This window comes from Geotrypetes seraphini, chromosome 9 (assembly GCF_902459505.1).
Source record: "Geotrypetes seraphini chromosome 9, aGeoSer1.1, whole genome shotgun sequence".
Classification (NCBI taxonomy): Eukaryota; Metazoa; Chordata; class Amphibia; order Gymnophiona; family Dermophiidae; genus Geotrypetes; species Geotrypetes seraphini.
Genome location: NC_047092.1, coordinates 84,605,355 through 84,630,368, shown reverse-complemented (window position 1 = coordinate 84,630,368; position 25,014 = coordinate 84,605,355).

Sequence of the window (25,014 nt, the reverse complement as noted above, 5' to 3'; positions counted from 1 at the left end):
TGGTGTGTGTGCAATGGGTTTAGAGTGAGTAGTTTGCCTTGGGGATTTCTTTGGTGATTTTAGTGGGATGTGGTGGTTTTATTTTTTCATGGGGATTTTTGTGGCTTGGTCCTTCTTGGTCCGAATGAAGGGCCACACTTCTGCAGGGTCTGCCGGAAGGAGAGGTCCACCTGCTCTGCAGCCCTTTAAAGGGAGAAATGAAGAGGCTTTGCTCCTGGAAATGAGGCGGGGCTTCACACCAAAGAAAATCAATCAGATCAAGCAAAGATTTTTTGTAGATGTCTCACTGTATAATTTGATGTTCAACTGCAGGATGTCCAGTAATGGCTATATAGATGCCCAAACTACTTTTTCCAAATCTTTGGCATTTCATCTCCATGGCTTCCAAAAAGCAGCAAAATCTAGATCAGCCTCTGACCCAAAAACCTAATTTCACCCAGGCAAAGACTGAGATGCTGGTCAGAGAGATCCAGGCTTACTATCAACACCTCTTTTCTCCTAAGGGAGAACGGCTAAGGGCCTACTTCAAAAGTAAGGCTTCGGCTACCATAGCCAACTGTCTCAATGCAGTTCACTGCCATAAAAGAGATGTGGAAGACTGCAAGAAGAAGTGACGGGTCCTGAAGGGAGAGGTGCGGATAAAGGCTGGCAGCAGATCTGCTGATGCAGATATGTCCGACCTTAACCCACTGGAGCAGGTGGTACTCAACTTTGTATCACCAAGTGAGCATGCAGGACACCTATGCAGGAGTACATGCCTCAAGTACATTGATTACCTACTCCCCATTCTAACATCATTGTTCCCTAACCACCTCCCCCCTCAAACCACAACTCTGTTTTCCAAGAAACACTCTCTTCTCACTTTTCCTCTTTGTATGACTGCTCACCCTCAGGTGGTTGGGTTAGACCACTTCACATCATAGCAACACATTTCACCTGCATATTGTGCTCAGATCGGTGAGTATGTACTGACACACACCTTTGGTATGCATGAAACTGGCACTTCTACTGACCTGGACAGTGGAAGGGCACCTGGAGGGGTAAAAACAGAAATGTTGATATGCTGTGGTAAAGAAATGGCTAGGAATCACATATGTTCCTTTTCCCTATGCAGATGTCAGCTCAGAGGAAGAGGCAGGACCCAGTGGTCTCCAGATACCACCACCACAAGGTGATGAAGCAGCAGGGGATGGAGCTCTGACAGCCATCAAGGTCCAACAGGATACAGAGGAGAGTCAGAAGGATGTGACAGCAGCATATGCTGTGGTGGAGGCGAATGAGGATGCTGCTTCTTTAGAGCCTATTGTCCCCCCTCCTGACGGGTTTTCTGATGCGGGTGCTGAATGAAATGAGGGATGCCAGACTGCTCAGAGGAGGGAACCCTATCGACAGCACAAACACCTTATCTGCCTAGCTCAAAGGCTCCTGGGATATAAAATTTTCCTTGATGATTATAGTCAGCAGAAGCTGCAGCTCCTGAGGTAGGGTTTGGAAGCCCAGAGGGAACATAAGAATTGCCGCTGCTGGCTCAGACCAGTAGTCAATCATGCCCAGCAGTCCGCTCACGCGGTGGCCCTTAGGTCAAAGACCAGTGCCCTAACTGAGACTGGCCTTACCTGCATACGTTCTGATTCAGCAGGAACTTGTCTAACTTTGTCTTGAATCCCTGGAGGGGTGTGTGTGTATAGTGATGTGGGTATGGGGGTAAGGGTGTGTGGGAGCAAATGGAGGTCCTGAGGTAGGGCATGGAAGCCCAGAGGGAGTAGATAGAGTTCTTGTGGCTGCTTTTGCAAAGCAACACAGCCATCAGCACCCAGATCCAAGGTCTACAGAGCGACTTGCGGAATCTCATTGGGACTCAGAATACTATCCAGCCCCCTGCTCAGCAGCCTAAAACACTCTCCAGCTCCAGCACTAGGCCAGCACAGAGAGGCAAAGTGACTGCCAAACAGCACTTTGCCCCAATCCTGAGCCCTGTACCATGCCATCCATTTACCACACCTATGAAATGGCCGCAATTTCACAGGCAAGCACCTGAAAACAATGATAACAGTGACACTGGGGATGGGGACTCTGGCAGTGTCTCTGAAGCTGCAGAAGCTACCTCCTGTGCTTTAGCCTAGTCAAGATGGGGGTCTAGGAGAGCTCAGAAGGGACATGAGTGATGTAGGGGCCAAGGCAAGGGAAGGGGAGGTAGGCAAGGGGCTCTTACTTGTGTGGGGAAGGGGGTATAAGTATGTGTGTGTGGGGTGTATAGTGATGTGGGTGTGTGGGGAAGGGTGTGTGTTTTGGGTGTTATGTGGGGGGGATGTGTGGGAGAAGAGTATGTAGGGGTGGGGGGGGGTTTTGTGGTGGATTTGGTGGTGGTTTACAACAGGTGGTATCCGCTATAATAAAACCCTTAGCGTGCATGCACACTTCAATCTGCGTCTCTCCATGCCTCCATGATCCGTGACTCTGTGCTGCCACATGCGCAGTAGAAGAAGCCTGTGGCAGTTTCCCTATCGCCCTCCCTCGGCAATGCTGGCTCCTTCTACTGCGCATGCGGAGGAACCTTAAGCATAGACACATGGAGGCAGCGACCATAGTGGCGACTCCTCCCTCCCGCCCTCACTCCGTCTAACAGGACCAAGGAGAGCACAAAAATAACGGAAGCAGGCAAAGGAATGATTTAAGGGTAAGTGGGAGAAGGGGGCTGGAGCTGAAGCATCTCAGCGCATGAGAATGAAAGACAGACACAAAGAAAGACAGCGGGCAGGGAGAGAGACAGACAGACAGAAAGAAAGACAGACAGACAGGGGGCCAGGGAGAGAGACAGAAAGAAAGAAAGGCAGACAGTTATATATTCTAGCACCCGTTAATGTAACGAGCTTAAACACTAGTGTATAAATAAAGCTGTTCATTTCACTGACCTTTACTGGAAGCTTGTGTGTATTAAGCATTCATCTGGTGTGGACCCTCTCCTAGAATGCACCCTAGTCAGCTCTGTGGCATGGATGCGGGGGAACTCCTCACCTTCTGCATCTAGTGGCTATTGATGGTGTTGCTTTGGGGGGGTCTGGAAGGGGCTGCCTTTTTCAGAGGGCAGGGCTATGGAGCATGCAGCAGGCCATGAATATCTGAGTCACATTCTCAGGTCAGTAAAGCAGCTGCCCCTCTGAATGGTCAAGACATCTGAAGCGGTTCTTGAACTGTCCAAAGGTGCACTCGATGATGGCTCTGGTTCTTCTGTGTCGTTTATTGTGTTCCTCCTCTGCAGCATTTTGTGGGTGCACAATGGGAGTCATTAGCCAGATTCACTGTGGATACCGTCACCTATGGGGGAGAGAGAGGGAGAAATGAGGAGTGGCAGTGAGTTCCATTTCACCTCTGAAGTAGGAGATTAGTGGGACTTGGCAGGAAGAAAGTGTTTTGGGGGGATGGTGTGTCCCTGTGGTGCTTACCTAGCAGCCAACTGCCATTGAACTCCCCTCTGGTTGCTCTCCTATAGATTCCAGAATGCTGGAAAATGTAAGCATCATGGATTGAGCCTGGGTATCTGGCTGTGTGTGTACCCCACCATTCTTTCCATGCCAAACCCCCTCCCCCACCCATGCTCCTTCCACGCCATACTCACACCCTCCTTTCCCATCCCCGTACCTCTTTAAATCTTCGCCAGTGCAAGCGGCTTCTCCAGACTGCTGTTTATGCTGGCTTTCCCTCTAATTTAGCTTCCTGGCCCAGAAGTGATTTCAGAGGGAGCCAAGCCAGCATGAGCAGCAGGCTAGAGTAGTTGCTCACGTTGGTGAAGATTTTAAAGAGGAATTGAGTCAGGGAAGAGAGCGGTGTGAATGTGGCATGGGATTGGGTTGGGTGGAGAGGTGCTGGTGACCCCACCAAGATGATGCCTGGGGTAGTCTGCCCCCACCCCCTTATTATGCCACTGTCTGCAGCATTCTACTATTTACCCTCCTCCATAGAGAAAAATGGCTATTTACCCCTACTTTGTTTTCTATCCGATAACCAATTCTTAATCCATAACTGAACATTGCCTCCCCTCCCATGACTCTTTAATTTTCACAGGAGCCTCTCTAAGGAACTTTGTCAAATGTCTTCTGAAAATCTAGATACACTACATCAACTGGCTTATTTTTATCCACATGTGTATTTTGGTATGACAAGATCTCCCTTGGCTGAACCTATGCTATCTATGTGTTTAACAATTTTATTTTATATAATTATTTCCACTATTTTGTCCGGCACTGAAGTCAGGCTTACTGGTCTGTAATTTTCCAGATCTTTCCTGGAACCCTTTTTAAAATTGGTGTAGCATTGACCATCCTCCAATCTTCAGGTACTACAGATGATTTTTGCAACAAGTTACAAATCACTAATAGCAGGTCAGCAATTTAATGTTTAATGTATACCATCTGGTCCAGGTGATTTATCATTTTTTAACTTGTCAATTTGGCATCTTACAGATTCAATGAGATTTCTTTCAATTCCTCCACATCATCCTTGAAAACCATTAACAGTTCAGGTACCAGCATAGTAAATGACAACAGATAAAGACCTGAATCTCTTACATCTTCTTCTGTAAAGACCGAAAAAAAAAATTCAGTCAATCACTCCTCTATGACCTTATTCTCCCTAAGTGCTCCTTTTGCTCATTGATCATCCAACGATCCCACGGATTCCCTTACTGGTTTTCTGCTTCTGATGTACCTAAAAAACATTGTTACATTGTTACTCTTTGGCAAGTTTCTCTTCATATTCTTTCTTAGTTTTCTTTATCAATGCTTTGCATCTAACTTGCCAGTGCTTATGTCTCTTATGTCACCAGAAAAGAGTGTCAAAACCACACTCTTAAAAAAGTTTTCAGCATAGTAGACACAAAAACCATGTGAAACCTACAGAGCTATCCACAAATGTGCCCTGAATCCCTAAGGTTGGGGCAATGGCTGTGGAAATTACCACGAGGTAGGAAAAAGCCTCATATCCCCTCCACCATCAAGTCAACTGAATAAAGTTGCAGATAAATAGGAGGCTTAGTCAGAGTGGATTTAATCACTGGCATAAAAAAACCTCGCGTAATGTTACACTAAGCATAAGCCTTATGCAATGCAATATAATTTTCTAATTGCCTACAATATCTCGGGAAACTAAGGAACACTCGGTAGCTAATGTTTAATAGATCCAACTAGAGCAGTATTCATTGTAGCAGGAACCTAAATACCACACATCTGATTGATTTGCTCACAGACAACATCTTCAGTCTATGGGTAGTCATTCTAAATGTCACACCTGCCAAGTATGTGCTATCACAATGGAACTATCAGAAAAATTTGTGCACCCGATTACGGGTAAGACATTTTTCGTTCAGTTTAACACCACTTGTCTGACAAATCATGTAGTGTATTTAATAATATGCCCATGCCATGCCATGTTGGCCAAACTATACGGTCCTTCAAGCTCAGGATAACTGAACATAAGAGTTGTTTGAACACGGGGAAGATACAAGCTCCAATTGTTGCTCATTGTCTCGAATATAGCCATACTTTCCAAGATCTGAGGTGTTGTGTAATAGACCATATTGTTGAAAGCCATCAGAACAGACAGTAGCTACTTTTACAGAGAGAACTATTCTGGATTTTTACTTTAGAGACAGAAGAACCAAACGGGTTAAATTCTAGAACTGAATGGCATCATTTGTTATGAATTGAAATTATTTTATTATACTACATGTTAGTTATTTTCAGTGTTATAGATTCAAAGTTTCTATTATTTTCTATCGTATATTGCTGCATCCAATCAGAACCATGCTATAAAATTTTTAAAGGCAGGGCGTGATCCACTTCCTGTGTCTGAGGAGCCGCCATGTTTTCAAACCCGGAGCTTCTACAAAAGATTAACCATTTATATGTCTTGAGGCAGCTATTTTGTGAAGTGAAACGCTGGCCATCGTCGATGTGTGGTATTTAGGTTCCTGCTACAATGAATACTGCTCTAGCAGGTTCTATTAAACATTAGCTACCGAGTGTTCCTTAGTCTCCTGAGATATTGTAGGCAATTAGAGAATTATATTGCATTGCATAAGGCTTATGCTTAGTGTAACATTACACGAGGAGGCTTTTTTATGCCAGTGATTACATCCACCCCGACTAAGCCTCCTATTTATCTGCAACTTTATTCAGTTGACTGGATGGAGGAGGGGATATGAGGCTTTTTCCTACCTCAGGGTAATTTCCACAGCCATTGCTTTTATAGCAGATGCTGGTTAATCCTTACTTGTCCAAAACTCAGGGATTCAGGGCACATTTGCGGATAGCTCTGTAGGTTTCACATGGTTTTTGTGTCTACTATGCTGAAAACATTTTTGAGAGTGTGATTTTGATATTGTTATTTTTCTCATATTGGCTTGGGTGTGTTGTACCAGAGAAGAGTGTGACATAGTGGTTAGAGCTATAGCTTCTTAGCACCCTGAGTTTGTGGGTTCAAACCCTACACTGCTCCTTGTGACCCTGAACAAGTCATTTAATTATCCACTGCCCCAGGTACACTAGATAGATTGTGAGCCCACAGGGAAAGATAGGAAAAATGCTTGAAGTACCTGTGTATAAACTGCTTTGAGTGTGGTTGTAAAACTACAAACAGGCAGTATACAAGTCCCAATCCCTTCTCCCCTTTCCCTGCAGAGATCAGTCCTTAGCCTGGCTCTTTTTAACATTTCTGTGAGTGATACTGCCTAGAAAGTGACGCTGGGATAAAGATTCATCGCCATCCAGGACCAGATATTGTTAAAACCTTGCCATGACTTCCTCTCTTACTTGACTGCAGTGAGAAAGAGAAAAGGAAATGAGAAAATGGTGGTGGTGGGGTTACACTGAACTGACTTAAATTTTTTTTCTTTGCAATGTACTTTGATAATATATACCGTATTATTTGTTTCAAGTGAAGTTTTCTTCATGTGTATAATTGATGAACTGTATGGTTGTTTCTTTCAATGTTACTGTTTTAGACATGAAATGGTTTCTTATATTAAAGCATTGTTTGCTTAACATAAGAATAGCCATACTGTGTCAGACCAATGGTCCATCTAGCCCAGTATCCTGTTTCCAAAGTGGCCAATCCAGGTTACAAATACCCGACAAAACCCCAGATGAGTAACATTCCATGCTACTGATCTTAAGGCAAGTATTGGCTTCCCCCTGTCTGTTTTATAATCTCAGCTTTTTATGTCTAAGGTTACAGTTTGAAATTAGTGTCTGCATCCTATTTTAATGACAGGAAAAGATAACAAAATTGCAACATTTTAAACTATTTTAGTATGTCTTGTTCTATTCTTGTCCAATTTAATTTTTAAATTGTCTGTAAAACTGTTAACATTTCTGTGTTTCATTTTTCTTTTCCACACACAATAAAGTAAAATAGTAAAGCTTGTTGTCTGCAGTGACAAACCAAGGGTGGGGGGTCCACCTGGGTGCATGCCCCAAGGTTATGTACAGCCGGCATACCGGATCTGGAACTTCCCACCCTATTCTACCACAAGACCTTCCTGCACCTGCCCGTGGCTGCCAGTCTACCCCCTCTGATGTCACTTACTTGTTCCAGAGCAGAGTCGGCAGCCATGGGGAGGTGCAGGAAGGCCCCTTGATGACTGCGTCTGCCGGCTCTGCTCCAGAACAAGTAAGTGATGTCGGGGTGGACCAGCAGCCACAGAGAGGTGCAGAAAGGTCCCTCTATGACTGTGGATGCCGGCTCTGCTCCGGAACAAGTAAGTGACATTGGAGGGGGTAGACCTGCAGCCGCAGTCATCGTGGGATCCAGCTTCACCTCCCCGCGGCTTCTGGTCCACCCCCTCCGATGTCACTTACTTGTTCCAGAGCAGAGCCAGCAGCTGCAGTCATCGTGGAATCTTGCTGCATGTCATTGGGATGGAAGGGGAGAGAAAGGAGCAGGATACTTTTATGGAAGTGGGGTGGAGGGAGAAGGAAGTGGGGTGGAAGGGGAGAGAAGGGAGCAGGATACTGGTATGGAAGGATGGTGGAAGGAGGGGGAAGGGGCAGATTCTTATGGAATTGGTGTGCAGGGAAAGGGTAGAGGGACATAAGGGGGAAGGTTACTAGATGGAATTGGGTTGGAGGGAAAGAAAAGGGTAGATATTGATGAAAGAGGGGCGAGGGAGAGACAAGGGACAGATGCTGATGGAAAAGGGGTGGATGCAGAGAAAGAAAGGGCAGACATTGGATTAGTGCGGATGGTAGAGGGGGAGCCTATGCTGGATGGAAGTGCGGATGGGAGAGAGATGGGAGTAGATGCTGGATGGAAGTGATGAGGAGAGAGAGAAAGAGGGAAGCAGATGCAGGAAGAAATGGAGAGAGGAGGAAGATGCTGGATGGAAGTAGACAGAGAAGAAGATGCTGGATGGAAGGGGTGGAGAAAGAGGGCAAATGATGGAAAGAGGGGATAAATTAAAAGAGGGCACATGATGGGGAGAAGAGGACTGAATTAGTAAAATACTGGAGGGGGTGAACGAAAGAGGTGGCAAGCTGTAGGTAGACAGTGAAAAGGGAAATTGATGATAGGGTAGTAAGAACTTAATCTAGACAGATGAAAAAAATAAATTGAGAAGGAAGATGAGGGAAGAAAAGGAAAGGGAGAGGAGAGAGGGAAATGCCAGACCATGGGGGTATGGGAGAGGGAAGGGAAGAAGAGGGGAGAGATACCAGACCATTGGAGGAGGGGAGGGAAGAGAAGATGGATGCCACACCAATGGGGTGAAGGGAAAGATGGAAGGGGGAGGCAAACAGTTTCTGAAAGGGGCACAGAAGGAGAGAAGATGCCATATAGAAGCGGCAGAGAGAGGGAAGACAGTGGATGGAAGGAAGAGAATGACACGGAGATGAGTAAAGTAGAAACCAGAGAAGACAAGGGTAGAAAAACATTTTCTATTTATTTTTTTGCTTAGGATAAAGTAATATTGAAACTGTGTTGATAAATATTTATAAATAGAAAATTGAAATAAGGTGATTCTTTTATTAGACTAATTGTAATACATTTTTGACTAATTCAGAGTCCAAAACCATCTTTCTCAGGTCAGGAAAAGAAACTGTAACAGCAGTATACTTTACTGACCTGAGAAAAGAGGTTCTGGCCTCTGAAAGCTAATTGAAAATGTATTAGTCTAATAAAATATTATTAACTTATTTTATATTTTTGTTTTATTCCCTCCGCCCCCCATTTTTTGGCCCCCTTTTATGAAGCTGCATTAGGCTTTTTTTTATCACCAGCCGTGATGAGCGCCAGAGCTTTTACTGCTGCGGCCTGCAATAAAATAAAACAACCCTAATGCAGCTTCATAAAAGGGGGGTGGGGTGGAGGGGAGGTGTTATTTGTTAATTTGTAAAGTGATGATCTCTTAGAGAGAGAAAGAGATGGTTACTGTGGATGGGCAGACTAGATGAGCCATTTGGCCTTTATATTTTGCACAATATTAGGGGACATGTGTTACTGTTTCAGTTTTTGTGGTATTGCATTGTATGCAGAGTCTAGCTTCTTGGTGGTTCAGTTTAACTTTTATCTACATATTTCTATTTTATCCCCCCTTTTACAAAACTGTAGCATGTTTTTTTTACCACCAGCCATGGTGGTAACAGCTCTGATGCTCAGAATTCTATGAGCATCAGATTTGTTACCACTGTGACTAAAAACCGCACTACAGTTTTGTAAAAGGGGGAGAGTTTAGTTTGTGATTACATATTCCATACCGGGCAAAGGTGTTTTCTGTGTTCTGTGTGTTTGAAAGACATAGGGCTCCTTTTACTAAGCCGCGCTAGTGGTTTTAATGCACACACCGGATTAGGGTGCGCTATAGCGCACGCTAGCTGAAAATCTACCGCCTGCTCAAGATGAGGTGGTAGCTGCTAGTGCACGCGGCAAATTAGCGCACGCTATTCCGTGCGTTAAGGCCCTAGCATGGCTTTGTAAAAGGAGCCCATAGTTTTCTGTTAGCATTGACTACACAATCTCAATTTGTACTAGGTCTGGCTTGTTTAGTTTTACAATGGGTGTATTGATGTTCTACTGATCACTGCAGTATGTAAGATGCTGCCTTTTCGTAGGTACACTCTTGTTATGTGACATGTGGATTGTTACTAAACATCATGTTTTTCATAGAAATGGGGGGGGGGTAAAAAATGACTTGAAACTTGAAATTTAACTGTTTTAATGAAGGAGAAATTGCTATTAGTAAGGAAAGTAGAAAATTTGGAAAATTATACTAAAATGTTGAATTTAAGATTACTTAACTTTCCTAAAACTTTAGCAATGACGCCTAAAGATTTATTCTACAAATTTCTGAAAGAGATACTTAAATATCCTGAGAATGGTTTTCCCCCATTACACAAAGTTTATTATCTTCCAGTTTCAAAGAAGGCTTCAGTTAATTTAAGCCCTATGGATGTTACAAAAATTTTGGAAACCTCAGAGGATGAAGTCATCTCATATTCTACACTTCTGGTGACATTTGTCTTTCAGCAAGATAAAGAGGCACTTCTTAGACTGTTTTTTAGGCTTAAAGAGGTGACCTTTATGGACTCAAAGATTTCCATGTTTCCGGATGTATCCAAATTAACTCAATCCCGAAGGAAAGAGTTCCTGGAAATGAGACAATTTGTATTAACTTTGGGGGCTAAGTTTCAACTCAGATATCCCTGCAAATGTTTGATCTTGTTGGATCAACATTCATATATTTTTTTTGATCCCTCCCAATTACGATTTTTTCTTGAGTCTAAAGGGGTAATGCTGTCCAGTGCTCCCACAGTGGAATAAGGTCTAGTTTTCATTTATTTGAAGAAGTAACACTGCATTTTCATATTATAAATTTCTGTATAATATAAGGCCCTACTAATGTGAATTGCTTTTCCAATAATGTGGACTTTTTGGAGAGATTATTTATATTGCATTGGAAGTTGTTTAGTTTTCTTCTTTTTCCTTTTTATTTTTAATTAATGTGTTTAATCTCTCTTTCTCATATACATATTGTATGAATGTATATCTATAAAATTAAATAAATAATTATAAAAAAAAGAAACTTGAAATTTATTACATATGCTAGGAACGTCACTGTTTGACTTATTTATAGTTTCAAAGATAATTAGCAAAGGTGAAGGAATAAGCAATTAGGTTTCTTTGGGCAATTGGTGTTAAAATAGTTTTGAAATCTAAATACAAAAATTTTTAAAAGTAGAACTATTAAATTGTATGTAGTAAAGTTATGAAAGATTTGGAAATAAGCTCTCAGCCATCCTTGGGAAATTCTATGTTGAAGGAATTATGCAAGTAAAAGTTTTTGCTAAAAATTTTTTCTGGTTATGGTTAAAGAAAGTGGTTTGAGGAAATTGGTTTTTAGTGTGGTTTTTAGTGCTGGCCGTGGTGGTAACAGCTTTGATGCTCATAGAAATTCTATGAGTGTTGAAGCTGTTACCGCTGCAGTCGGCACTAAAAACCGTACTACGGTTTTGTAAAAGGGAAGAGGAGTGTATTAGTAACAAAAAAGTGATTTATTGCAATTTGTTAGCTGCTATTATGAGAGATGTGTTAATTATATAATAGCTAATTGACATAGCAGGGATGGGATGGATTTCAGCAAGACACTAATATAATTTTAGACACATTTATAGAAAGAAAAGAAATTGCAAGTTGACTTGAATGTATGTGTAAAGTGAAAAAAAGGAAGTGAAAGTATGTGAATTATGATATGCACTGCCAGGATCTAGTTTTTAGTGGAGCACATGAATTGGTTTTGTAGGTCAGTGTTTCTCAACACACAGTATGCATACCTTTAAGGGTACATGGACCGCTTGTTGGGGGTACGTGACCTAGCTGACGCGGAGGATATTCCCGCCTGTCTATTGAAGCTGCTGCTGCTGGTGGGGATCTCACCTTCCTTCCTGCCGCTGCTGGAGATCTTGCCTCCCTCCCTGCCCGCCTGCCTGTCTACCCCCCAAAACCGACCCAGTTCTTGTTCAAGCTGCACTCACTCCTTCAGTCTTCAGCAGCACTCCTTGCAGGGAAGGTACAGGCAGTGATTTCCACTCTGCATGTAAGTAGTTGACATCAGAGGGAAGGCTTGTGGGTCAGCCATATTCAGCGTGTGAATTGCTGCTTGCACCGTCCCTGCAAGGAGTACCACTGAAAACTGAAGGAGCGAGTGCAGCTCATACAAGAACTGGGTTGGCTTTGGGGGTGGGAGATGGGTGGATAGCGAGGGAGGGATACGGCAGGTGGCGGGAAGGAAGCCGAGATCCCTGGATGCAGTGGTGACTTCTATGGATGGCAGTTACTTGCGTGCAGCTACTTGTGTGCAGGGAGAGGGGCATGAACTCAACTCAGATGGAAGGGAGGGGGCATGAACATGGGACACAGAAGAGAGGGAGGAAGGGGGCACTAACTTGGGACTTAGGAGGGAGGGAATAGAAAGTGAGAATTGTTGGGTTTGAGTATGTGAGTGAGAGGGAAAGATTGTGGCAGATGGAGAAAGGAAGAAAAAGGAAAATTGGTCAGAGTGAGAGAGGAGAGAGATGCACGGGAGAAAGAAGGATGAGAAGTAGAAATGTTGGATATGGTAATAGAGAGGGTACAGAGGGACAGATTGAAGGGGATTGCAAGGGGGAGGAATATTGGACATAGTGATGGAGGGAGCGATGTGGCATTGTGCTGGAGAGGGGTGATAGAAGAAGAAATGGGCATGGGGCTGGTGGGCATTGGTGAAAAATGCTGCACATGATCTGAGGGTTGAGAGAGGGAGAAATGTTGGATGTGACAGTAGAGGGGTGAGAGAGATGCCTGGACCTCTCAAGACAGATGGACAGTGAGAGAAAGGAAGACTTGTCAATAGGGGTAGAGGAGAGAGTAAGAAAATTTGGACTCAAGGAGAGACAGAGAGAGAGAGAGATGTTGGTTGGGGAAGGGAATGAGGTCCGGAGGAGAGAAAGCATGCAGGAGGCATGAAGTGTTGGACTCATGGAGAGAGAGTGAGAGATGGATGGGGGAGAGGGCAGAGAGTAAAATGTTGAACTCATGGAGGAGAGAGAGAGAGATGTTGGTTGGGGGAGGGAATGAGGACTGGAGGAGAGGAAGTGTACAAGAGGCAGAGAGAAAGATATGTTGGAGTGGTGGAAAGGAGGGAGAAAAGTTGGATGTGGCAATAGAGGGAGTAGGAGAGATGCACTCTGGATCTCTCTGTCTTTCCCCTCCCTTTGCAGCAAGGGAGGGAATGAGAGAAGGATAGTGAGAGAGAAAGGGAAACATATTGCTAATGGGGGTGGAGGAGAGAGGAAAAAAAGTTGGACTAATGGAGGGACAGAGAGAGATGCTGGTTAAGGAAAATGTAATGAGGTCTGGAAGAAGCATGCAGGAGGCAGAAAAAAAGAAATATTTGATGCACAGTCAGAAGGAAGTGCAACCAGAGTCTTTGCCCAGGAAAAGGATCTTGGTGTCATCACTGAAGATACGTTGAAACCTTCAGCTCAATGTGTGGCAGTGAAAAAAATAAATAAAGATTTTTTTTTTAAAAGATAGCAAATAGAATGTTAGGAATTATCAGGAAAGGAACGGAAAACAATGATGAAAATGTTATGATATCCTTGTATTGCTCTATGGCAGGGGTAGGGAACTCCGGTCCTCGAGAGCCATATTCCAGTTGGGTTTTCAGGATTTCCCCAAAGAATATGCATTGAAAACAGTGCATGTAAATAGATCTCATGCATATTCATTGGGGAAATCCTGAAAACTCGACTGGAATACGGCTCTCGAGGACCGGAGTTCCCTCCCCCTGCTCTATGGTATGACCACACTTCGAATACTGTGGGCTAGTGCTGCCCGATTCAGGAAAAAATATTTTGATTCGATTCAATTCAATTCAGCCTATTGAATTGATTTTTCAATTCGATTCAATTTTCCTGCCCAAATGGGTATTTTTTTCAAACATCCTGGTGGTTTTATTTTATAGCTTCTTCATCCCTTTTATAGCCTGTTCACCCCCTTTGTCCTCTCCTACCCACACTGGCACTGTGGTGTAAACTGTTAAATCCTAGCTCACGTTCGCGGTCTAAAACCATCTCTGGCAGGATACACATTTCAAATCTGACATATTGTAATCACAAAATAGAAAATAAAATTATTTTTTCTACCTTTTGTTTTCTGGTCATTATTCAGATCTTGTTGGTCCCAGGCTCTGGTTGTCTTGTGATAACTCACTTGCCAGGATCTCCTTCATTCTTTGTGCTAACCATCCATTTTCTATCTCTGCCCTCCCTTTCTGTTTCCCTTCCCTTCCCCAGAGGTCTGGCTTCTTTCCTTTCTTTCGTTTCTATTCTCATAGCTGCAGCGATGGACCCCACCATCTCTCCTTTTCTCAACTACCCTTTCATACAGCATCTTTCCCTCCTTCCCCACCACCCTAGGTTCCTCCAGTTCTCCCTTTTTCTTCCCAACTACACTCCTATCCAGTATTTCTACTCCCCCCCCATGTACAACTTCTCTCCCTTTCTGTTTCTTCCCTCCCTAAATCCCATTGGCCACCATCTCTCTCCCTCTCCTGTTTTTAGATCCATTATTTCTTCTATCCCTCCCCCCATTTCCCCTCTCCCTCCCCCAACTCCCCTTTCCCCAAGTTCATCTCTCCTTTTCCAGTCCACCAACTCCATCTCCCAACTTCCCCCAGCTCTGACTCCCAACACAGAAGCCCAGTATTTGGCTGACAGAGGGTAACACTCGTGCATTGTGGCACTTACCAAGAGCTCCGGACGCTTCACATAGCAGACATACACTTTTCCTGTGAGCTGCAGAAGATGCGGCCTTGCGCTTGCAGCGCTCCTCGGGAACCCCCGTGCAGCACATGTCACCTGGTTCTCGCAGGTGTGCGGGGCTCTGGCGGTCATGTGGCAGATGAAAGGCCAGCCGCTGGCAGGACCTGGAAGAGCAGGTGCGTGCCACTGAGCTGCAGCAGCAAGAGCAGTGCATGCAGGTGGCAGATCGGGATCGTTTGCTGGGCTCCGGGGGAAGCATGAGCGTGCATGCGGGAAGATGAGGGGCGGGCATCTGATGCCAGCCAACTAATTAAAAATCACCTTGTTGCCGCCGTTCTGTACCCAGAGGTCCACTCGACTTTCCCTCTGGTGTAACTTCCGGTTTTGCAAAACCAGAAGTTACATTAGATGGAAGGATTCCGGTGGCAGAGGGAATGCCCAAACGGGTCTCTAGGAAGGGGGCAGACGAATCGGTGAGTTCGATTTTTTTACAAAATCAAATCAATTCGAATTGATTCACCTGAAGTGAATCGGTGAATTGATTCAAATTGTGAATCGGGCAGCACTACTGTGGGCAATTCTGGTCACCGTATCTCAAAAAAGATATAGCGGAATTAGAAAAGGTAGAGAGAAGGGCAATGAAAATTATAAAAGTGATGGAACAACTTACCTATAAGGAAAGGCTAAAGTAGCTAGGGCTCTTCAGTTTGGAGAAGAGATGGCTCAGGGGTGATATGATAGAGGTCTATAAAATACTGAATGGAGTAGAAAGAGTAGATTTAAATCACTTGTTTACTCCTTCCAAAAATACTAGTACTATGGGGAATGTGATGTAACTACTAAGTAGTAGATTTAAAACAAACAGGAGAAAATATTTCTTCACACGTATAATTAAATTCTGGAATTTGTTGCATGAGAATGTGGTAAAATCAGTTAGCTTAGCAGGGATTAAGAAAGGTTTGGATAATTTCATAAAAGAGAAGTCCATAGACCATTATTGAGATGGCTTGGGGAAAACCACTGCTCATTCCTAGGATAAGCAGCATAACATCGGTTTTACTACTTGGGATCTAGCTAGGTACTTGGGACCTGGTTGGCCACTGCTGGAAAGAGGATTCTGGACTTTATGGACCTTTGGTCTGTCCTAGTATGGCAATTCTTATGTTCTTATGATAGGCAAGAATTGTGAATGATTTTTATTCCACTTAGCACAGTAAGGAACTGAGACTTTACACCTTGTAAATACAAGGAAAATCTTTTTTTAAATGTGCATATTGTGACAGGGAAAGAAATAGGCAGCCAAAATTCTCTGAGTCTGTCTCTTTAAGACTGACTGCTCTGCAGCCTGAGGGTAATTTTCCTCCCCCATGCTGTTTGAACTGGTCTGCCTTAACATTTTTTGAACCAGGAACAAGGAAAGGAGGGCCTGACTTATCTTTAAGAGAAGAGAAGAGTAGCCCTAAACAAATCCCTGGTGAGGCAGATATAAGGTGACCATACGTCCCGTTTTCAATGGGACAGTCCCGTTATTGGACAGTCCCGTTGTCCCAAGCCACCGCTTCGGGACGGCGAAATGTCCCGTTTTCAGGGACAGCATCCCAAAGCTGTGCGCAGGGACAAGGCGACGGTCGGTCCAGTGCCAAACCCCCGCAGTGTTCTCCACGCCCTAATCCTGCTGCTGCTGTCGATGTTCCTTCCCGGGCTGACTCCAGAATTCAAATTGAACCCATGCTCTGGGGCTCTAACGTGTGCGTGCCGGCTTCCCTTCTCTTCCCTCCGAAACCGGAAGTTACGTACTGGTGGGGGGGGGGGGAGGAGAAGAGAAGGGAAGCCGGCCCGTACACATTCGAGCCTCGGAGCAGGAGTTCACTACAGGCAGCGACAGAGGGAAGCTAAGGGAGACACGGAGGAAAGCTTACAACTTGCTTCGGGCCTTCCTTTCTGCCGGGTCCGACTCCTGCCTACTTTCTGTTTCAGCGAAGGCAGAACCTGGCAACGAGGAAGCAAGGAAGAGCAGCAAGTTATAAGCTTCCCTCCGTCGCTGACCTATGGAAGATAGGTCAGTGATGGAGGAAAGCTTGCGACTCTGCCGTTGGGAGGGATGGGAAGAGAAATGATGCTGCTGCACCCAAGGGGGGAGGGGGGAATAGAAAGGCTGCTGCTGCAATGAAGGTGGGGAGGGGGAAGAGAAAAGCTGCTGCACCCAAGGGGGAAAGAGAAAAGCTGCTGCTGCTCCCAAGGGAGGAGAGGGGAAGAGAAAAGCTGCTACTGCCCCAAATTGGGGAGGGGATAGGGGAAGAGAAGTGCTGCTGCTGCACCCAATTGGGGAGAGAGAGGGGAGAAGGAAGACCAGGGAAGGGAGAGGAGAGGAAAGAGATGCCAAGAGGGAGGGAGGGAAAGGAAAGGAGATACCAGACCATGGAGGGGGGAATATGTCAGGGTATATGAAGGAGGGGGGAGACAGATTCAAGACCAGGAGGAAGGAAGGAAGGAGAGAAAGGAAGAAGAGATGCCTGATAATGGAGTGGGAGGGGGAGATGGAAAGAGAGGAGAGAGATGTGAAGGAGATAGAAATGGCAGACCATGGGGTGGAGTGGGAAGGAAGGAAAGGAGAAGAGAGAGATGCCAGAGCATAGGGGAGGGGGTGGAGACAAAGGCTGGAAGGCAGTGAGGGGGACATAGGAAGGAAGCACTAAGGACATAGGAAGGAGGCACTGGGAGCACAAATTACACAGGAAGGGGCACTAAGGACATAGGAAGGAGGCACTGAGGGCACTAAGGACATAGGAAGGAAGGAGGGAGGGAATAGAAAGGGACAACTGTTGGGCCTGAGTGCAGAAACAAAGAAATGAAAGAAAGGATGCACAGTCAGAAGGAAACGCAACAAGAGACTCATGAAATCACCAGACATTTAGTTATCAAAATGTGTCTGTTTTGAGAATTTATATCTGTACTATATTTGTCTATTTTTCTATAGTTACTGAGGTGACATTGCATATTTTAAAGTTATCTGCCTTGACATCTTTGAAAACTCCCCAAATATAAATGATAATTAACATTTTTTCTGCGTATAGTATGCTTTGTGGTTTTTTAAAAAATTTATGGTTACCATTATGACTTAAGATATTATGTGTACATGAAAAATGAATGGAAGAAATTGGGGGCGGAGCTTAGGCAGGGCTAGGGTAGGATTGGGGTGTGTGGCTAGGGCGGGATTGGGGGGCGGGACTGAATATTAATAGATGTCCCTTTTTGATGAAAAAAATAAATGGTCACGTAAGGCAGATAATACAGTCAGGTCTGCTCCTCCCTTTAAAATTCTTCTGGGAAGCAAGTTAGAGGAGTGGCTAAAAAAACCTCTCTCCTGAACCTATAGGGATGGAATGGGAATCTATTCCAGTCCAGGAGTTAGAAACAGGCCAGCAGTCAGCGCCAACACTCCTAAAAGAAGAAACTATGAAAGTTCTGATGGCAGGGAAGAGAAAAGCCTGAAGGTGTGTGTATTTATGTACATACTGACTAACCAGTGGCCTAAACAAGTATGAGGTCCACATAGCAAACAATAGTAAGAATAGTGGATGTGTATTAACTAATTTTGCAAAGCCTCTTTTTAACATTTGTTGAAGCATTCCACTCATTGTCTTTCCCGAAAAGGGTAACTTTTCCTATATAGATGACTAGGCCACATAAAAAGTGCTGCAGCACAAGTCTCTGCTGAAACCTAGCAAAGAAGGGCCCAGCTAAGCATTGAGGCTCAACATTACTGACTACAAAAGCCCTATAAGGAACATGCTGATGTTTAATAAACAAAGATTCCTGGATTTATTACAAATATTTTCTTTCTTAATAAATTATTTTAAAATTCACTTTTTAATGGACGCACATGGTAAAATAAAATCTGATTTTCCATTCACAAATAAAGGCGCTCTTGCTGTTCATTAGAAATTACAGAATTAGCTGTTCCAATATGTGCTGAACTTGGTTTTTTTTTCTTTTGCTTTTGTTGAAAAAAGATGTTTAAGCAAGTATGAAAGGTCATTCTATCTTCATCACATATTTCTCATGATGATTTATCATTAATTTAATCTTCAAGTATAACAGTGTGTTTTCTGTTTAAGGAAAGCTATAGCAGTTTAAACATTTTTTATTTTTTTTTGACTACTGCAGTAAATGTTTTAAATGCTTTGTTATAACAAATAATCTAGAGTGTGAATAGTAATTTGTCACAGGTATTATGCCAAATCTAAAAAGCACTTTTCCCAAACAAGGTTTATACAGTATGGGGCTCATAATCGAAATGGAAATACATCTAAAAACCAGCCTAAATCGGCACTTAGATGATCAGTGAGACAAGTCATCCAAGTGCCAATAATCGAACTGGGTTTTAGACGTATCTAAAAATGACTTAGGCCTTCACAGTGCTGCAGTACATCCAGAGCCAAAAAGGGGCATTTTAAGAGGAGTGGTGAGAGCGGGATTTGGGCAGGACATGGGCCATCCTAGACTTAGTCGTACTGCATGTATAACCGAAAGTGTTACAACACTGCCTAGATCAGTGGTCTCAAACTGAAACCCTTTGCAGGGCCACATTTTGGATTTGTAGGTATTTGGAGGGCCTCAGAAAAAAATAGTTAATGTCTTATTAAAGACATGACAATTTTGCATGAGGTAAAACTCTTTATAGTTCATAAATCTTTCCTTTTGGCTAAGTCTTAATAATAATATTGTAATTTATAGCTAAAGAGACATTTGATCAAGAAACTGTTTTATTTTACTTTTGTGATTATGATAGACATTTCGAAGGCCTCAAAATAGTACCTGGCGGGCCGCATGTGGCTCCCAGGCCGCGAGTTTGAGACCACTGGCCTAGATGGAATTGGACGTTGTGAGTTAGGCCATCTAAAACCAAGTCTAAGTCACAAGAAGGTATCCAAAGTGACCAGATAACCACTGTAGGGACAAAATACAGACTCCTACACACTCACCCAGTGATCACTGACCACCCCCCCTTACCACTGCCATAAAAATCGTAATAACTTTACATATCTGCCTCCAGAACATCAGCACCTGGCAGCCTGGCATAGGAAAGTCTAGTAGAACTGCACAGAGGTGGCTTAAGTGGTCGGGGAGGGGGGGGACTTGTGAACCATGGAGAGGATGACCCAGACCCATCAGTCACTCTAACCACTGCATGCATGGTGAAACATGTCCACCCCCCAAAAAATCTCCCAAGCCCCTATGTACTGCCATATAAGTGGCACCTGCAGCCATAAGGGCTATTGGGGTGGTAGACAGATGGGTCTAATTGGTTCTTGGAGGTGTTTTGGGGGGCTCACCATGACCTATAAGGTTGTGGTGAGATGTGTATGTGGCACCCTTTTTGTGAAGATCACAGTAGTGCCCTGTAAGGTACCCTACTACTCTGGTACAATGTGTGGGTATCCAGTTCATCACTTTGCTGACCCCGCCCATTCCAAAAGGTCTTTTTCTAAGCATTTTTGACTTGGACGAATTTTTAGACGAAAATGGGGTATAAAGATGGATGACTTAGTGGTCTGGACGATCAGACTGCTGGACGTACAGTTAGACGATTTTTGAAAAAAAATATATATATATGTTGGACGTATTTTTCGAAAATGGACCTTTTCCCAAGTCCAACTTTGGGTGACTAGCAACTTAGGCCCAAAGCTGACTTAGACGTATCTTTTGATTATGCCCCTCTATGTATATCTGCAAAGTGCAAATATTGCACATTCGGTTGGAAGTTCCTTGAAGCAGTATAAGATAAACAAGATAGTCAAAAACCATAAATATGAATGACTTTGGAAACACTTTTGAACAATTACTGATGTATTTAAGGAATGCATTAACATTACATATTACTAAGATAACAAACTATATTTTCCATTGTACTTTCAAGATTATGCTGTTCAAGAAATATGTACTATCTGAATTTTAACCCAAGTTGGGTCTCAGATTTCTGATTCTGTAATTCCTGGAATGATTGTATCCAGCTTCTTATTTTGCAAACCACTTTGAACTGTAACCAGTAGCTTCTTATTTTGCAAACCACTTTGAAATGTAACCGGTATGAGTGTTCGGCCAACCATGTGTAGAATTGCACAAAAACACATTCCGGTGCAATAGGGATGCGAGTCCATTGCAGGAGATAATGATCACTGTTTTGAGTAACTCCTCCTTCTCCCTGCTGTCTATTGCTCTCAGTCAGTTATTTCATCTGCAAGCAAGCCTTCAGGAGCAACTTTGATCTGTTTGGTCTTTTTTGGTTTTTTGCAAGACTTCATAAGAACATAAGTATTGCCTCTGCTGGGTCAGACCAGGGGTCCATCGCGCCTAGCAGTCCACTCCCACGGTGGCTCTCCAGGTCCTTGACCTGTAAGTTCCCTCCACCCGAATTGTTTATGCCCTAATCCTGAAGTACCTTGTATAGTACCCCTCTATCTATACCCTGTAATCCCTTTCTCCTTCAAGAAGTCATCCAAGCCCTTTTTGAAACCCATTATTGTACTTTGTCCTATCACCTCTCCTGGAAGCGCATTCCAGGTGTCCACCACCCTCTGAGTGAAGAAGTACTTCTGAGCATTTGTTTTGAATCTGTCTCCTTTCAGTTTTTCTGAGTGCCCTCTTGTTTTTGATGTCCCTGCTAGCCTGAAGAATCTGTCCCTCTCTACCTTATCTATACCTTTCATGATTTTATAGGTCTCTATCATGTCCCCTCTAAGTCTCCGTTTTTCCAGGGTGAAGAGCCCCAGCTTCTCCAGCCTTTCGGTATAAGCAAGGTTTTCCATGCCCTTAATCATTTTTATTGCTCTTCATGTTCCAGTAAAGCTCCAGTGACTGCTTAGCTTATGTGAGAGGAGCAGACTTTGGTCTGCAGCTGACATGTGGATCCTGCGGGGACCTGCTCAGCCAGCATGCTTGAACTGTGGAGCTTGGGGTTTTCCCCTACTGTTTGCTCACTCCTTGACTTGATCAGGAATGCTAGCACAGGCTGTATGGACATCAATTGTATTTCTTCGGGGCGCTTATAGTGTTGAGTGCATTTTCCTCCCCCATCCTCATGGTGTTTGAATCCTGGTCTCAAGGGTTGGGTTGAGGCTCAGTCCAGCAGTGGCCCAACTGGAAGCTGAAGATTAAAAAGAGGCAGCTTTCCTGGTGGTAGAGGTCCTCTCCAGTTTCCAGCTATCCTTAGAGGTGCTGAGGCAGACTGCAGCACTCCTTTCCAGTGTCTGGTGTACGAGTAGGGCTGTGACAGCCCACAGGGCAGTTCAGTGGGGGTAGGTGGGGGTCTGAAATTGTTCTTTTTGTGGGTATATTTTGATATAGCCTTGTTCTCCCACCCCAAAAATCCTAAAATCACTGGTTTTGGCTGTCCTCTGTTGGAGTTAGAGTTGTTTTTTCATCGGGAATTCCTGGTGGCAGCCATCTTGGATTTTTCCTGATTTGAATTTTAAGTTTTCAAACTTCCCTAAAAAGCCTAATTTTGTATTCTAACCACCAAGGATGGAATCCTCAGGCACAAATATCATGAATTTGTGTGAAGTTTGTTCCATTTGGGCACTGGAAGAGTGCTCTTGTGTTGTATGTTCTGCCGTGCAAGATGGGGAAGCGGGGACCTTGAGTTCGGGCTCTGACCATCTCATTAAGGCTGCCAAAAGATTGTTGGGATGGTTGGGGAATGATTTTAGCCTCTCCTAGAGTGTGGCACCAGTAAGGGCACTGATGGCCCCAAATTGAAAAGAAAGCACTCTAATCCTACCCTTGAGAGGGGGGGGTCTTGGTCCTCTAAGCCCTTTATACCTGACTTTGTGAACTTGCTCTAGCAAGTCTATGTTGGCAGGGCTAGCTTTCCCTCTTACCCAGAGTGAAGCCTCTGGCAAGTATGATTCGGTGCTGTATGAAATAGATCAGGGATTAAGTGCTGCTGCGGACCCCTCTGTAAACAGACTGTTCAGATTTGCTGCCCTGACAGACCTTCTTATTGAATCTCTGAAGGAGCTCAAAATTGATCATCCTCAGCCTACTACATTACATTACATTACATTAGGGATTTCTATTCCGCCATTACCTTGCAGTTCAAGGCGGATTACAAAAGAATTATCCAAGATGTATTACAACAAGAACTTACAAAAAAAAATAAAAATTGGTCATTTTCAAAAAGAGTAAGAAATAGGTAAGATTATTTGTTTGGGGTAGTTGGCTTTAGTGAGAGGTGGAGTTTGAGACTTGCGGTATTATTTCTTTTTTCAGAATTTTTTTGAAGAGTATGGTCTTTATTTATTTTCTAAAAGTCTTGTAGTCGAGGGATGCCGTCAGTAGATTGGCGATTTGGTTGTCTAGTTTGGCTGCTTGAGTGGCCAGGAGGCCATCATATAGTTTTTTTTCCGTTTGACCTCCTTAATTGGGGGGTATGAGAATGGGGTGTGAGTTTTCCTATGTCTGGTTGCGGTGTTGTGGATGAGGCGGTTATTCAGGTAGTTTGGACTGTCTCCGTATAAAGTCTTAAATAGTAGGCAGTAGAATTTAAATTGTATTCTTGCTGGGATCGGAAGCCAGTGCGATTGGAGATATGCTTCTGTAATGTGATCATGTTTCTTTAATGAGTAGATGAGTCTTAGTGCTGTGTTTTGGATAGTTTGTAGTTGTTTTGTTATGGTTATAGGGCATGGGAGGTAGAGGATATTACAGTAGTCAAGTAGGCCTAGTATTAAGGACTGAACTATGAGCTGGAATTGAGTTTTCTCGAAGAATTTCCAAACTTGTCTTAAGTTTCTCATGACTAAGAATGATTTTTGTATTGTTTTATTGATTTGCGGTTGCATGGTGCAGCATCTGTCGATAGTTATTCCTAGCAGTTTTAGGGTGGTTTGTATGGGGTAGTTGATTGCATTGATTTCCATGTTGGTTATGGTTGGTATTTTGTTGTTTTATAGGAGGATGAATTTTGTTTTATCTGGGTTCAATTTCATTTTGTGATCTTTCATCCAGGTTGCTATTGATTTTAGTGTTTGGTATATTGTGTTCATCATGGAGAGTTCAGGTTGATCATAGAAACATAGAAACATAGAAAGGTGACGGCAGAAAAGGGCCACAGCCCATCAAGTCTGCCCACTCTACTGACCCACCCCATTAAGTCTGAGTGCTGATGACTTAGTTCCTTAGCTCGACCCTCGTAGGGATCCCACGTGGATATCCCATCTATTTTTAAAGTCGAGCACGTTGGCGGCCTTGATCAACTGCATCGGAAGTTTGTTCCAATGATCCACCACCCTTTCCGTGAAGAAGTACTTTCTGGCGTCACCACTAAATTTCCCTCCTCTGAGTTTAAGCGGGTGCCCCCTTGTGACCGAGGGTCCCATGGGAAAGAATATGTCATTTTCCATCTCGACACGACCTGTGACGTATTTAAATGTCTCAATCATGTCACCCCTTTCCCTGCGCTCCTCTAGAGTATAGAGCTGCAATTTGCCCAGTCTTTCTTCGTATGAGAGACCCTTGAGTCCGGAGACCATTCTAGTGGCCATACGCTGGACCGACTCGGCTCGAAGCACATCTTTACGGTAATGCGGCCTCCAGAATTGCACACAGTATTCCAGATGAGGTCTCACTAATGATCTGTAAAGTGGCATGATGACTTCAGGTTTGCGGCTGACGAAGCTTCTCTTGATACATCCCATCATTTGCCTTGCCTTGGATGAGGCCTTCTCTACTTGTTTGGCAGCCTTCATGTCTGCACTGATGATAACTCCCAAGTCCCGTTCTTCTGAAGTCCTAGCTAGTGCTTCTCCATTCAAGGTGTATGTTCTGCATGGATTTCTACTGCCAAGATGCATGACCTTACACTTCTTAGCGTTGAAGCCCAGCTGCCATGTCGAGGACCAGTTTTCTAACGTGATCAGATCTTGCGTCATACTATCCACGAGATTGCTTTCACTTACTATATTACACAGTTTGGCGTCGTCAGCGAACAGTGTTACTTTACCCTGAAGCCCCCGGGTCAAGTCCCCTATGAATATGTTGAAAAGGGATGGTCCCAGGACTGATCCCTGCGGCACTCCGCTAGTCACCTCCGATGTCTCAGAGAGGGTGCCGTTGACCACCACTCTCTGAAGTCTTCCACTCAGCCAATCAGTGACCCATGCAGTTAGTTTCTCACCCAACCCCATCGATTTCATCTTGTTTAATAATCTGCGGTGCGGGACAC